Source organism: Scyliorhinus canicula, chromosome 9 (assembly GCF_902713615.1).
Source record: "Scyliorhinus canicula chromosome 9, sScyCan1.1, whole genome shotgun sequence".
Lineage (NCBI taxonomy): Eukaryota > Metazoa > Chordata > Chondrichthyes > Carcharhiniformes > Scyliorhinidae > Scyliorhinus > Scyliorhinus canicula.
The window spans coordinates 132,151,820-132,168,579 of record NC_052154.1 but is presented as its reverse complement, the minus strand read 5'-3'; the positions used below and the strand labels follow the sequence as shown (position 1 = coordinate 132,168,579).

The 16,760-nt window shown below is 45.2% G+C and overlaps 1 protein-coding gene across 5 annotated transcripts in view; it reads right to left on the bottom strand.

Annotated features, from left to right (window-relative positions):
• Window positions 1-13,116, bottom strand: part of pgghg (protein-glucosylgalactosylhydroxylysine glucosidase) — a 94,508-nt gene extending 81,392 nt beyond the window's left edge. The window contains exons 1-2 of one of the 5 annotated variants that reach the window (XM_038807615.1): window positions 12,564-13,109; window positions 3,542-3,719 (exon numbers count right to left, since the gene is read on the bottom strand). The gene's annotated coding sequence lies outside the window, so the exon portion shown is untranslated. Of the gene's footprint in view, window positions 1-3,541; window positions 3,720-12,395; window positions 12,458-12,563 lie in introns of those variants that run through there. The other 4 variants (XM_038807614.1, XR_005461896.1, XM_038807617.1 and 1 more) reach the window with 4 other exon arrangements.
• Between the last annotated feature and the right edge of the window lie 3,644 nt (window positions 13,117-16,760).

The following is a 16,760-nucleotide window of genomic DNA, read 5'->3' as shown; positions in this document are numbered from 1 at the left end:
TATGCGCATGCGCAAGCCGCGCATGCGCAGTCAAAAAAAGTCTTCGTCGCGGACCGTCATGCGCATGCGCAAGCCGCGCATGCGCAATGGACACCGAACCGCACAAGGAAAGAAAGCCGATTTGCGCATGTGCAAGTCGTTCCTACGCGTGACGTCATGACGTCTGAGAATCCTGACCACGCCCACTTAAAAGGGAAATGCCCGAAAATTGAAACCAAGACACTTAAAGTGGTAAAACCAAATTTTCTTGCCTCAGAACACAGAAAAACGCCTGAACTTAAGCCAACAGTGAAAAACAACTTGCACAAAACCTTGGAAAAAGCTGCCTTCACCACACACAGTGAAGTGAACAAAAAGAATTCCGAAACAACAAAAGATGATTTGTTTTTCGACGATTACCTCTCAGACCTGACTGGGTCAGTCGGATATGCTTATCACAGCATCAGCGACACGGTCGCAAAGTACAACACGAACCAACTCGTGGTAGATGAATCCAACCAAAATGCTTTGGTTTTCGAAGAATACTACTCAGACATGGCTGAGTCAGTCGGATATGCTTATCACAGCATCAGCGACACGGTCGCAAAGTTCAACACGAATCAACTCGTGGTAGAAGAATCCAACCAGGATGATTTGGTTTTCGGAGAATACTACTCAGACACAGCTGAGTCAGTCGGATATGCTTATCACAGCATCAGCGACACGGTCGCAAAGTTCAACACGAATCAACTCGTGGTAGAAGAAGCCAACCAAGATGAAATGGCTTTCAAAGAATACTACTCAGACATGGAGGAGTTATTTGGACATGCTGATCACAGCATCAGCGACACCGTTGCAAAGCTCAACACGAATCTACTCATGGTGGATGAATCCAACACCATGGTGCCATGGCAGCTCGTCGATACATTAGATGACAGCAATACCCAAGACAAGACGACGCCACACAGAGAGCACAGGAAGACTCCACGGAGCGAGCGATGACAGGCTCCACAGTGCGAGTGATGAAAGACGCCAACAGGGATGCAAGCAAACACTCCCGGGCGGACACCAAGCATGAACAAGACCATGAAGGTAAACCCGCTGTACCTGAGCAGCCGCAAGCAGACTATGAAAGTCTACCAACACGCTCACAGGAACAAGAAGAAAGAGCGGACTATGAAAGTCCAACACGCTCACAGGAACAAGAAGAAGACAATGCACCTCTGCCCACTGCATGCGAAGACAGTGACAAGGTGATCACACTCAACGTACAGGATCACAGTGAGACTGACAGTTCTCAGCTTGTCTGTACCGAAGCACAGAGAGAAAACAGTGACAAGGTGCTCGCACTCGACGTACAGGATCACAGTGAGACTGACAGTTCTCAGCTTGTCTGTACCGAAGCACAGAGCGAAAACAGTGACAAGGTGCTCGCACTCGACGTACAGGATCACAGTGAGACTGACAGTTCTCAGCTTGTCTGTACAGAAGCACAGAGTCGGGCCACCCAACAGTCCAGAGAGACGATGCCGAAAGAAAACATGCAGATTTTGACTCCAGAAGAGGAGCACCTGGAGCCCAGAGAGACAACGCCAAAAGAAACCATGCAGATTCTGACTCCAGAAGAGGAGCACCTGGAGTCCAGAGACATCAAACAAAAAGAAACCATGCAGATTTTGACTCCAGAACAGGAGCACCTGGAGTCCAGTGAGATAACATCAACAGAAATCATGAAGATTTTAACTCCAGAAGCGGAGCACCAAGAGTCTAGAGAGACCACGTCAACTGAAATCATGCAGATTTGGACTCCAGAAGAGGAGCGCCGAGAGTCCACAGACACCGCGTCCAATGTAATCGAGAAGACTTTGACTCCGGAAGACGAGCACCAAGAAAGCAAAGATGCGGAATCCAATTCTCCACAACTGATTGATGTCACCTGCACCGATGCAACATCAGATCATTCGCACCACTCGCGAGACGGAATGCTCAATGACTCAAATTATCCACTCGGGACACTCATAGAGTATAACAAAAAAAACAAAAGTCAAAAGAAACACAGCAAGAACAAAAACAACATGAAGCGCGACAAGACCAACAACAATAGCAAGAAGCACAGCAGAAACGAGAACGACAACAGCAAGAAGAAAAGCAACATGAAGCGCGACAAGACAAACAACAATAGCAAGAAGCACAGCAGAAACGAGAACGACAACAGCAAGAATAAAAGCAACATGAAGCGCAACAAGACAAACAACAACGTCAGGCACAAAGATAGCGACAACGACAGAGGCAGAAACAACAAGAATGGCAACAAACACAACAAAGTCAGGAACAAAGATAGCGACAACGACAGAGACAGAAACAACAAGAATGGCAACAAACACAACAAAGTCAGGAGCAAAGATAGCGACAACAACAAAGACGGAAACGACAAAAACAGCGACAAGTACGGCAACGGAAACAACAAAAACAGGAACGACAGAAACAACAGCAATGAAACAACGACTTGTACACAATGGCAAAGCACACCAGCATCCAAGGCGGATGAGACAATAAATCAACACCACAAGCACAAAAAAAAAGTCCATGCCAGTCAACATCAGTGATGTGACCATGCAGACACCTCGGGATGACGCATTGGGTACTTAAGATAACAAGGAACACCAACAACATTCACAGCGGACTTGCAATATCAATATCACCACGTCATCAACAACAAAAAGAAAAAAAAAAAGCTCTGAACAAATTCATCAAGTTTGGACTCATAAATGTTTTTATTAAGATTGGACATATAAATACAGTGGCTTTGTTAACTAAGGCAATAGCATCATCACTTGTATAGATACGCATATCATAAGTTACTGTTTTGTATAAAATTTCTTTAATGATGTACAGAAACTATGTAATGAGAAAAAGGGGGATGTGGTGATCGTAGATTGACCAGATCAAAAAAAAAAAAACAACAGAGCAAACACGAGCGGGAGAGCTATAAATACACTGGGACAGGATGTACAATTTTCTTTAACGATGTTCAGAAAATATGTTAAGAGAAAAAGGGGGATGTGGTGATCACAAGTTAACCAGATGCAACACAACTGAGCGACCACTAGAGGGAGCACGGGAGAGCCACATAAATAGATCAGGACAGGAAGTGAGGACACACTCTTCACAGCAGGGGCGGGTAAGCAGGACACACAGCAAGCAAAGCTGGTAGTTAGCACTGGAAGGTAGTTCTAGGTCGAGCTCTGGAAACTGAACGAACCCACAATAAAGCATCTTCTCCACACTTGAGACTGCGAGCTTTATTAAGACACGAGGAACAACACATTGGGAAAATGGTTTTCTACATGTAAGATCAGGCAACAATGTTGCCACTTTCGCATTTATCTAGCCTTCAGACAATGAAAGAACAAACACTCTGGCAGACTATGTGATTTAAGCTGTGAACTTCAAACTGGTATATTAAAAGTAGGCATTAACGTCAAATCAAAAATAATGAAAGGCCACAACACATTATCAGGTCTCAGTAACAGGAAATCTGCATTAATTGCCTCTAACATACCTTATAGGGGAGGTATTATCAACCAAATGGAGTTTGCAGCCTATAGCTTGATGGGGTCAGAGCACACCTTCTGTAAAATCACCTCTAATAACTCTCAGATCCAGATGAAATTCCAGAGACTATAATTCAAGTCCCCCCAGAGCAGCTTGGTGAATTTAAATTCAATTATTTAACAAATCTGGAAGAAAAAGTAATATTCACTAATATAAATAATGATAAAATATCAGTTACTGAATTGTCATAAAAACACATCCCATCCACGATTTGAGATTTCCTATTGAGAAGGAAATCTGCCGACCGTGCCAGATCGGCTCTACATGTGACTCCAGACCCAAAGCAATGTGATCGACTCTTGCTGCTCTCTAAAATTGCCAAGAAAATCACCCAGTTTTGTCAAACTGCTACTGAAAAGTTGTCATAGATGTTTACAGCATGGAAACAGGCCCTTCGGCCCAGCTTGTCCATGCCTCCCAGTTTCTATCACTGTGCAAGTCCCACTTGCCTGCATTTGGCCCATATTCCTCTATACCAGGGGTGGGCAAACTACAGCCCGCGGGCCGCATGCGGCCCGACAAAGGTTTTTATGCGGCCCGCCAATGAGGTGCCCGGAATCACAACCGGCATTTTTGAAAAGCCGCCGGGGAAAAGCCGCTGAAGTAAATGCGCTTATTCAATAAGCGCATTTACTTCAGCGGCTTTTCCCTGGCGGCTTTTCAAAAATGCCGGTTATGATTCCGGGCACCTCATTGGCGGGCCGCATAAAAACGCGCGTAGTGGGGTGGATGAGTGGGGCTGTCTCATTGGTCAGTTTAGTTGGGTGTGCGACCAATAGGAGTCCAGGTTACAAACAATAAGCCTTATTATTGTTTGTAACCTGGACTCCTATTGGTCGCACACCCAACTAAACCGACCAATAAGGCAGCCCCACTCATCCATCCCACTACGCGCGTTTTTATCGTTGACTCGGCTAGGCTGTGCTTCTGTCAGTGTTAAGGATCAGCACAAGCAACTTGACACCTGATTTCAACAAACTGGTAAATGACTGCAGTCAGATGCATCATTCTCATTGACATTGTTCTGTTACTTACTGAGTTACTTTGTTTTTCAAATAAATGTGCTTTTTTTTCTTTAAAGACCTTTTATTTTGGCTATTTAAAATATTAATTATTTTACTTAATATACTATGCGGCCCTTTAAAATTGTGAATTTCTGAATGTGGCCCTTGCACGGAAAAGTTTGCCCACCCCTGCTCTATACCTACAAGCCCATGTAACTGTCTAACTGCTTTTTAAAGGAAAAAATTGTTCCCACCTCTACCACAGTCTCTAGCAGCCCATTCCAGATGCTCACCACTCTGTGTGAAAAACTTTCCTCTCTGGTCTCTTTTCCCCTCTCACCTTAAACCTATGCCCTCTATTTCTAGACTCCTCTACCTTTGGGAAAAGATGTTGATTATCTACCTTATCTATGCTCCTCATTACTTTATAGGCCTCTATAAGATCACCCCTAAGCTTCTTATGCTCCAAGGAAAAAAGTCCCAGCCTATCCAGCTCTCCTTATAACTCAGACCATCAAGTCCTGATAGCATCCTCGTTGAATAAGAATAAAACCAGATGCACCCACCATCCTGCGTTGATCTAAGCCCTGGAAGCAACAAATGTACACTCTGCCTGGTCAACTTTGCAAAGTAGTTCTCACTAATATCTGGGAACTTGTGCCAAAATTGGAGAGATGCCCACAAATTAGTCAAGCAACAGCCCAACATAGTCATAGTCACCAAATCACACCTGACAGCCAATGTCCCAGATTCCTCCATCACCATACTTGTATATGTCCTGCCCCATCGGTGTGGCAGGATAGACACACCAGAAGTGACATCATGATGATTTACTGTTGGGAGGGAGTGGCCCTGGGAGCCCTTAATATTAACTTTGCACCCCATGAAATCTCATGGCATCAAGTCAGACATAGGCAAGGACACCTCCTGCTTCAGGGTAGGTAGAACAACAAAATTGCCAAATGATATTTATGCAGCACCTCTATCATAATAAAACAGCCCAAAGCACTTTACAGGAACATTAGAAAACAAACTATCACCTAAGGAGACATTAGGCGAGATGATTAAAAGCTTGATAAAAAGAGGTAGATTTTAAGGTGTGTCTTTAAGGGGGAAAGTGAGGTAGAGACATATACAGAGGGTTTTTCAGAGCTTGGGCCTGGGCAACTGAAGGTGCAGCTATCTATTCTGGTGTGATAGGGCAACACGGTGGCACAGTGGGTTAGCCCTGCTGCTTCACGGCGCTGAGGTCCCAAGTTCGATCCTGGCTCTGGGTCACTATCCGTGTGGAGTTTGCACATTCTCCCCGTGTTTGCGTGGGTTTCGCCCCCACAACACAAAGATGTGCAGGGTAGGTGGATTGGCCACGCTAAATTGCCCCTGAATTGGAAAATAAAAATGAATTGGGTACTCTAAATTTTTTTTTAAATTCTGAGTGATCAAATTTGGGAATGCTTAAGAGGCCAGAATTAGAGGAGCACAGATACTCAGACGGTTGTGGTGCTGGACAAGTTTACAGGGATAGGGAGGGAGTGAGGCCTTAATAGATTTGAAAACAAGGATGAGAATTTTTAAAACGAGAATTAGGTGCTTGACATGGAGCCAATGAAGGTTAGTGAACATTGGGGAACAGAATTTGCTACAGGTTAAGGCACAGACAGGGGAGTTTTAGGTAACCTCAAATTTATGAAGGATAGAATGTGGAAGATCAGCCAGATGTGCATTGGAATAGTCAAGGCTGGAGATACTGACAGCCTGAATGAGTGTCCTAGGCCCAACCAGCTGCTTTATCATAAGCTTTCTTCCATCATACGATCAGAAGTGCGGATGTTCACTAATGGTTTCACAGTGTTCAGTACCATCCACAATTCCTCACATACTGAAGTGGTCCTTGCCTACATGCAGTAAGACCCAGATAACATTCAGGCTTGGGCTGATGAGTAGCAAGTTATTCACGCCATACAAATGCTAAGCAATGACCATCTCCAGCAAGAGAAAAATTAACCATCTCCCCATGACATTCAACAGCATTACTATCACTAAATCCCCCACCATCAACCTGGGAATTACCGCTGAGGTTTTACTGAGTCAGTCATATAAATACCGTGGTTGCAAAAGTAAATCAAAGGCTGGAAATTTTGCAGTGAGTAACCTCATTACTCTATCAAGACTCTGCACCATCTACAAGTCATTTCAGGAATGTGATGGAATAGTCTCCACTTGCCTGGATGAGTACAAGTGAAAGCAGTGTGTACCATCTAAAAGATGCACCTCAACAACTCACCAACACCCTCCAAATCCACAACCTTTTTTAAAAATTTGTCCGTAGAAAGTTGGTGTCGCTGGCTGTGCCAGCGTTTATTGCCCATCCCTGGGGGCATTTAAGTGTCAACCACATTGCTGTGGATCTGGGCTCACATGCAGGTGAGGACAACAGATTTCCAAGAGCAAAATGTTCTTGATCCAGGCAGGAGGGCAGGAGGCGAGACTGGGGGAGCTGCCTCTTAGGATGGTAGGGAAGAGCTTTCGCTATCTGGGAATCCAGATGGCTCGGAAATGGGAGGCACTGCATAAGCTTAATCTATCCCGGTTGGTGGAGCAAATGGAAGGGGACTTCAAGAGATGGGACATTTTCCTGCTGACATTGGTGGGAAGGGTACAGACCGTGAAAATGACGGTCCTCCCCAGATTCCTGTTTGTTTTTCAGTGCCTCCCCATCTTCATCCCTAAGGCCTTTTTCAAGCGGGTGAATAAGATCATCTTGGGCTTTGGATTGGCGAATAAAATCCCGGGGGTGAAGAGAATGTGGTTGGAGCGCAGTCGGGGGGAGGGTGGGTTGGCGCTGCCGAACTTCTGCAACTACTACTGGGCGGCTAACATCGCCATGATTCGGAAGTGGGTAATGGGGGAGAGGTGAGCATGGGAGCGGTTGGAGGCGGCGTCTTGGAAAGGAACCAGTCTGGGAGCATTGGTCATGGCACCTCTGCCATTGTCGATGGCCCAGTACTCCACAGTCCAGTGGTAGTCGCGGCTTTGTGGATCTGGGGGCAATGGAGGAGGCATACGAAGGTGGAGGGTGCATCGGTCTAGACCTCGATTTGCAACACCCACAGGTTTGTTCCGGACAGGCTGGATGGCGGGTTCCAGAGCTGGCAGAGGGCAGGAATTAGTAGGATGGGGGATGTATTTATAGACAGGAGCTTTCCCAGCTTGAAGGCGCTGGGGAATAAATTTAGACTGCCGCCAGGGAATGGGAATGGGTGCCGCAGGAGATACAGGATCGGGTAGTGTCTGGTACCTGGGTGGGGGAGGGGAAAGTGACGGATATCTACCAGGAGCTGTTGGAGGTGGAGGGAACCCCGGTGGAGGAGCTTAAGGGCAAGTGGGAGGACGAGCTAGGTGGGGAGATGGAGGCAGGTCTATGGGCGGACGCCCTAAGCAGGGTCAATTCCTCCTCTTCATGTGCCAGGCTTAGCCTAATACAATTCAAGGTGGTCCACCGGGCACATTCGACAGCGACGAGGATGAGCAAACCTTTCGGGGCAGTAGATGTGTGAGGTGTGCGGGAAGCCATATCCATATGTTCTGGGCATGCCCAAAGCTTACTGGGTTTTGGTAGAGGTTTGCAAAGGCAATGTCGACGGTGCTAGGAGGTGCTGAGTCCAGAGATACCGATCTTTGGAGTGTCAGAAGATCCGGGAGTTCAGGGAGTGAAAGAGGCCGATGTCCTGGCCTTTGCCTTCCTAGTAGCCTGGAGATGGATACTTTTAGTGTGGAGGGATTCAAAGCCCCCGAGTGTCGAGACCTGGATTAGTGACATGACTGGGTTTCTCAGTCTTGAGAAGATAGAGTTTGCCTGAAGAGGTCTATGTTGGGGTTCTCTCGGAGGTGACAGCCGTTCATCGATTTTCTCGGGGAAAATTAAAATGTCAGCAGAAGCAATATTCCAAAAGGAGGGGGGGGGGGCAGGTGGATAATGTTAGATGGTCGAGGTGTGTGAAGATTGGGTCGGGTGGGGAAATGTTTATTTTATCATTTTATTGTCTTTGTTATAAAAATTTGCAAATACTTTAATAAAAATATATATATTTTTTTAAAAGGACAACAGATTTCCTTCCCCAAGGAACATTAGTGAACCAGATGGGTTTTTAACAACAATCAACAACGGGTCCATGATCACCTTATAAACTTTTAATTCCAGATTTTGTTTACTGAATACAAATTACACCATCTGCCATGGTGAGATTCAAACCTGGGTCCCCAGAGCATGACTCTGGGTTACTGGATTACTAGTCGAGCAACAATGCCACTACACCACTGCCACCCCTCAGCCACCAAGAACAACAATTTGGGCACTGGCATAGGGAAACACCACCATCTAGAAGCTCCTTTCCAAATCACACACCATCCTGACTCAAAATAATTTGTCATTCCCACATGTTTCTGGGTCCATAATCGCAATTCCGGATCCGGTCCTCTAGCAGCACCAGAGTCTAAAAGAAAGTTTGGAAACTTACATCTCATGCCTCTGTAATTTCCATTTGCACTTCCCTCAGTAGCCTTGGATGAATCTCATCTGGTCCTGGTGTCTTATCAATTTTAAATACATACAGCCTATCCAATATCTCCTCATTCTCAATTTTAAAACATTCAAGTCTCTTTCACCGTGAACTGGGCATTGTCATCTTCCTTGATAAAGATAAATGCCAAGTATTCATTAAGTACCTCAGGCAAGTATCCTTACCTTCATACGTTAATGCCCATTTTGGTCCCCAAGCGGCCTCACTCCTCGTCTTGCCATCCTTTTACCATTTATATGCCTACAGAAGACTTTCTGATTCCCTTTTGTGTAATGCTGCCAGGATCTTCTCATACTCTCTTTTTGCTTCTCTTACTTGCTTTTTCAATTCATCTCTATAGTCAGCCTTGTTCTCAATTGTATTAGCTACCTGAAATCTGCTAGAAGCGTACTTTGCTTCATTTTAATCTCGTATTTCTTTCATTATCTAGGGTGCTCTGGATTTGCTAGCCCCACCTTTCCCCTTTGTGGGAATAAACCTTGATTATACTCAAACTCTCTCTTCTCTTAAAAAAAAGTCCATTGTTCAATTATAGTCTTGCCTGCTAATCTTTAATTCCTATTTATCTGGCACAGACCATTCTTACCCCATTAAAGTAGGCTTGCCACAATTCATTATTCTTATTCTGGATTATTTCTTGTGCTTTTCGATAGTAAACCTATATCCCATCATAAAATGATCACTGTTGCCTAAATGTTTGCCTACTGATATTTGATCCACCTCATTCCTAAGAACTAGGTTCAGCAATGCCTCCCTCCTTTCATGTTTGACTGGAAACATACAGACTTGTGTCTAAACGTGGGGGGTAGGTTGAAGGAGTAAATTCAACCCTAAATTATTTTCCCTTCGTTTTTAGTCGTTCATGGGATGTGGGTGTCACAGGCCTGCAATGTGCCAGCATTTATAGCCCATCCCTACTTGCCCTTGAGAGGCAGTTAAGAATGGAGTTACATATAGACCAGAGCAGGTAAGGATGGCAGGTATCCTTCCCTAAATGACATTCGTGAACCAGATGGATTTTTACAACAATTGACAATGGTTTCATGGTAACCATTAATTCCAGAATTTTTATTCACCATCTGTGATGACTGGATTTGAACCTGGGACCCCAGAGTACTCTGGGTCTCTGGATTCCTAGTCAGTGACAATACCACTACGCCACCGCCTCCCCCTCTGAGCACCATTATCATCTCTCGCAGGTATTCTTTTGGTGAAGAATGCCACAGAAAGTTGTTGTTTCGCCAAAACTTCTTATTCTATGATTTGATGATTCTATGAAAATCTTTACTGTGTATTGTCAGGTAGAGGATTCTGGGTGTACAGGTCCACAGGTCACTGAAAATGGCAACACAGGTGGAGAGGGTAGTCAAGAAAGCAAATGGCATGCTTGCCTTCATTGGCCGGGGCATTGAGTATATAAAATTTGGCTGCATATCTGTCTCAGCAAATTGGCTGCGTATAAAAAGTCATACTGCAGCTGTATAGAACCTTAGTTAGAGCACACTTGGTATATAGTGTTCAATTCTGGTCGCCACACTACCAGAAGGATACGGAGTCTTTGGAGAGGGTACGGAAGAGGTTTACCAGGATGTTGTCTGGAATGGAGGGCATTAGCTATGAGAAGTTGGATAAACTTGGCTTGTTCTCATTAGAATGACGGAGGTTGAGGGTCGACCTGAAAGAAGTCTACAGAATTATGAGGAGTGGGGATTAAAGAGGATTATACGCCGAGTCAGACGACGACCGACTGTAAATAGACTAGAGCAGCTAAGAGAAAGCCTTTTTGTACTGTACAAAAAAGAAAATGAACAGCATTAAGGGGGCTCTGCAGGGGGTTTTGAGAAAAGGTGGGGGATGCTTGTGACCGTGTTTGAGGAGCTGTTCGTCGCGGAGGGGGGGGGGGGTGGAAATTGGGGAAAAATCTGTACCGACTGTATAGTTGATTGCTAGGAAGTATGTTTCCCGGGGGTGTTTATTTGCTGTAACCTGTTTTGATACATGTTTGTAATAAAAATATATTTAAATAAAAAGAAAATGAACGGCAGTGTAAATCATTTTGAAAATGCCAATAAAAAGATTTTTTTTTAAAAAGAATTCAGCGAAGACAGAATGGATAGTCAGAACAGGGATGCTTTTTCCCAGGGTGGAAGAGTCAATTACATGGGGACATAGGTTTAAGGTGCGCGGGGCAAAGTTTAGAGATGTGCGAGGGAAGATTTTTACATAGAGGATAGTGGATGCCTGGAACTCGCTGTCGGAGGAAGTGGTGGAAACAGGTACGATAGTGACGTTTAAAGGGTATATTGACAAATATATCAATAGGATGGGAATAGAGGGATACGGACCCCGGAAGTGTAGAAGATTTTAGTTTAGATGGGCAGCATGATCGGTGCAGGCTTGGAGGGCCATAGGGCCTGTTCCTGGGCTATACTTTTCTTTGTTCTTGCAGGCTATTCGGTCCATCAGGTTTTCACTGCCGCTCTTTGTACCTACTAGTCCCACTGCCCTGCCCTATCTCCGTAACTTTGATGTGGAGATGCACGGCATTGGACTGGAGTGAGCACAGTAAGAAGTCTTACAACACCAGGTTAAAGTCCAACATGTTTGTTTCAAACACGAGCTTTCGGAGTACTGCCCCGGAGCACTGATTTACCTGAGGAAGGAGCAGTGCTCCGAAAGCAAGTGTTTGAAACAAACATGTTGGACTTTAACCTGGTGTTGTAAGACTTCTTACTCGGTAACTTTGCACATTCCTATACTTACCTGATGAAGGAACTGCGCTCCAAAAGCTAGTGATTCCAAACAAACCGGTTGGACTTTAACCTGGTGTTCTAAGACTTCTCACTGTGCCCACCCCAGTCCAACGCCGGCATCTCCATGTCATTCTTATACCCGCTTAACATTTGGCTTCTTTAAAGTTCACAGGGTGACTGGGGTTAACGATATTGCTGAGAGTTTCCAGACTCTACCTGGCAACATCACACATATTTTTCTCCCAAGGTTTTCCTAACAACTTTGAAAATGTCGAAGCGTGCATATACAAACGAAGGCCTTTTATTTGTTCGAATCACTGAATAAAATCGTCAAGCCGACCCCCACCCCCCTCCCATCAGTAAATAAAGTGTCGCGCCTTCAGAGCTTCTGAAAATTAAACATTTCGGATGATTAGATTACACCCTGCCGCCGAAAGGAATATCTAACTCAGAATAAAACTTACATTTGCCCAATGTAAAGTCGCCTGATCGGAAAGAGAGGCCGAGAGAGGGTGGGATCCGCACGGACCCCGCCCACAGCAAACTCTGCCGACTGTACAAATGGAAAGCTGTGGACAACTCTGCAATAAAGTGTGCAAAAAAAAAGGGTCCAGCAATATTGTGTTTCTTACTTTAAAACAAACCCCGACCTTCCTAGCGGAGATTTGAATTTCTTCAGGAACGGGTCAGGACACGTTAGCTGGAGTAACATGAAGTGCTGCACCTTCCTCAGCCTTCTCCTTCGCCACGTCTGGCCCACTCTGCATGAATGCCTCCTTACACAGCCGTGGGTCACATGTGGCCTGTAAACTTCTTCACTCTGGCTTCAGAGATCCTGTTGCTTCCCGTCTGTGTTCCGGTCCTGTTAATTCTCCGGATAAAGTCTCCATTTTCACTCCCTCAAGAACAAGGACAAACTGGAGCAGCAATTCTGGCACACAACTTGTTGAATCAACTATCAAGATCGGGTTGGACCACATCAAATTGGATCTCATCCTTCCGTCAAAACTGTTCACTACTCCAGGATCATTCAGGACTTTAAAGATAATGCCCACTGAATGCAGCACGGTGGTTAGCACTGCTGCCCCACGGCGCCGAGGATCGGGTTCAATACCGGCCAGGTTCACTGTCCATGTGGCTCTCACCCTGACAACACACAGAGGTGTGCAGGGTAGGTGAATTGGCCACATTAAGTTGCCCTTTAATTGGAAAAAAAATTGGATACTCTAAATTTATAAAAACAAAAAAAAAAGATAATATCCACTGTCTTCTTAAACTCCTCTCCATCAGCCCCTGTACCATCATCTCCAAAAAATGCGAGGAGTTCATGGACTTCATTATCACTATGATTCCATCAGTTGCTCCTGCTGACTCTCTGATGTCCTTGCCTATTAATCCAGACGTATCCCTCTAGGTCCCTCTGCCCTACCAAAACCACCATTTTGACCTTCCTCCTCAAAACATTCCTCTCAATTCCAGCCCTTCCAAGCAATCAATTGATTTCCACTCCATATAAAACTATTCTTGAACTGCTCTCAAATCTGCACCTATCTTTCCCATAACTGCATGTTGAATCTCTCGAATCAGGTTTCCATCCCTGTCACTGCATTGAAACAATCTTAACTAAAGTCACAAGTAGCATCATGTGATTTTGGCTATGGTACATTATCCCTCCTCATCTTTCTCAGCATGTCTGTAACCAAACCATCTTCCTCCAAACCCTCCCCTCTGATGTTCAGTTCAGCCCAACCCTCACTTGGAGCTGATCGTAGCCAGAGCAGTTCCAGCAATGGCATTTCTTCCTGCCACTGCACCAATGCCTCTCTGGACCCTCAAGAATATTTTTCTTCATCTGCTTATTGGTATCATCCATAATCATGAGGTTAGTTTCCATATGTAAACTGATGCTACCCAACTCTTCCTCTCCACCATCTCACTCAACTCCTCTCCTGTTTCTGTGTGGTCAGATTGCTTTTCTGACAGACAGTCTTGGATGAGTTGCAATTTCCCCCAACTTAACATTAGGAAGACTGAAGTCACTTTTGGGCCTTCTGCACCATTGCCAATGATTTAATTCCCCCACCATCATTATTTCAGTTTGGATCTGACTGCTTGCAAGCTTGGTATCTTATTCAATCTGACCTCATCTCTCTTTCACAAATACCATCTCCTGTAACACTGCACACCTGAGCCCATTTGCTGCCGAAAATGTCCTGTGTTTGCCATCTCCAAGGTTCCCTTGCCTTTGTCCTCTGTTTATTTCAACACAGTCCAAACTCTTCTAATCAAATAATTTTTTACTTCACACCTGCTTGCCTAGTACCTTGTGCTTTGTGATCAGTACTGTTTTTTTCCAATTAAGGGTCAATTTAGCATAGCCAATCCACCTACCCTGCACATCTTTGGGTTGTAGGGGTGAGACCCACACAGACACGGGGAGAATGTGCAAACTCCACACGGACAGTGACCCGGGGCCCGGATCGAACCCGGGTCCTTGGCACAGTGAGGCAGCAGTTGTAACCACCTTGCCACCCTCAGTACTGGTTTCTAATTCCCAAATGACTCTGTTAAGATCTCCATAGAGACCAATAACTTTTTAAAATAAATTTAGAGTACCCAATTCATTTTTCCAATTAAGGGGCAATTTAGTGTGGCCAATCCACCTAACCTGCACATCTTTTGGGTTGTGGGGGTGAAACTCACCCAAACGCGGGGAGTATGTGCAAACTCCAGACGGCCCATGACCCAGGGCCACGATTGAACCTGGGACCTTGGCGCCGTGAAGCAGAAGTGCTGCCACTGCGCCACCGTGCTGCCCTCGACCAATAACTTTTAACGAGAAATTCAAGCTTCCAGTTAATAGCTAAAAGGATGACACAGGATTTCACATTTTAAAATGTAAACTGTAACAAAAGACTAAATGTTCAATTTGCTAAACACCATCATTGTAGGCGACTTATCCTCAGTACACAAAAAAAACAAGCTTCACAGGTATAAATTACACTATCCTTTAAGCAGGCATTTAATTCTACTAAAATCTGTCCAGAGTGATTCTTAAGCACCCAAGGGATTAATTTCTTTTCCTTTCCTTCCTCAGTGTGGCAACTTCTAACTCAAGAGCTATTCTTCTGTTAGATTATTATTGAAGAGTTTTAGTCTGTATCTAACCCCGTGCTGTACCTGTCCTGGGAGTGTTTGATGGGGACAGTGTAGAGTGAGCTTTACTCTGTATCTAACCTCGTACCGTACCTGTCCTGGGAGTGTTTGATGGAGCAATGCATACGAAGTCCACTTTGGTGAGGCATCGAAAGTGTGCAAACTGACTTGAGTAAGTAATCTGTAGGACCTGTAAAACAAGTATTATCATGAAGGTGGGAGTTCAGAGTAATAACTGGCCCAGTTTTGTGAATCTGATTTATTTACTCGTCTCTCAGTCCGGAAGAAAGTACTCTCGAACACGTTCGTACTTCAGAATATTCTTTATTACGATCGGGGCCGCTCTCTAGGTATTCCGGAGAACCACCTTGGAGAGTGCCAAAGTTTTGCTCAAAACATCCTTTTTTTATATGTATTATTAGGGGGCTGTCCCTTACATTCACTTGAGCTCGCCCCCATTACAAAGCATAAATTTGTTATTGCCATAGTTCCAATACATGATTTTACAGACTATTGGCACATGAGTATGTAGCAGTCTTAGCTTAATTAGCAGGTGTTAGCCATAATTGCAAGCGGCTTCCACATTTCATATCCTGTCATCCGGCCATGCTCCTTGTTTCTCAAGGCTATTTGGCTTATAGTCATGAGTCGGCTCACAACTTCAAATATCAACTCCCTTATCTCAACAAGTTAATTCTCCTTCAATGGCTTCAATAACAAGCTCCTCCACTTGTGATTTTCCACTAATGTATCCCATTCATTCTGGCTCTTAACACTTGCTTCACATCCTCAGTTTGACCTGCAGCTATGAGTGGAGCCAAGTGACAACGAAGCTTCAATTTTCAGGGTTTAAGCACATTTTCCATTGATGTTTCTAATGTCTAGCATTAATAATATCCTGCCTGTCAAAAAAAGATTATTACTGGAAATTGTCCCTAGGCATATACTCCAGTCACATTTTAACTAATCACAAATGTGGGGCTGGGTGCTGCAATCCTGTGGCTCTGTCCGCAGGATCGAAGTAGCCGCCTTCCCACACCGATCCTTCGTCCGGTGGGGGGGGCCAGCAGCCGCGCAGTGTAAAGCCCCCTCCTGTGACCAGCCTCACCACCCCAGGACCACTTCCCACCAATCCCCCCAACCCTGTCAAGTCTCCTCGAGACCTTATGGGCATGATTTAATGGCTGTATTGCACTTAAGTGAGAACGTGACAAGGCTGTTAACTTGTGGGAGAGGCCAAAAACGAGAACCATGCTGGGCGCAGATCTGTTCATGATCTAATCGGCCCGCTCCCCTTGGCAAAATCCGGATCTTTCCTTTGCGTAGCGAGAAACCAATAATCACTACTTAAACCCAATCTCAATACAATTAATTGTAGCGTTCCCCTATCTAACGACATCCCGCTGGACTCCCCAGCAAGTGGTCGTGTGGGTGCCGATTCGTACTCCTTTTTAAAACTGGTGGAACTGGTTGAGGAGCTGCTGCGGGGACCCATGGAGGTGAGTGGCCATCTTCGCGCACAGGGGGCACTGGAGTTGTTGCCCGCTCCTTTGAGGGGGTGGGGGAGCAACCGTTGGAGCCAGCCTCGGTCGGGGTGGCCGCCATGGAAGGGGGGGGCATGGAATAGGGGAGGTGGCGCCCATGGTCTCGGTTGGAAGGGGGGTCTAATCCCT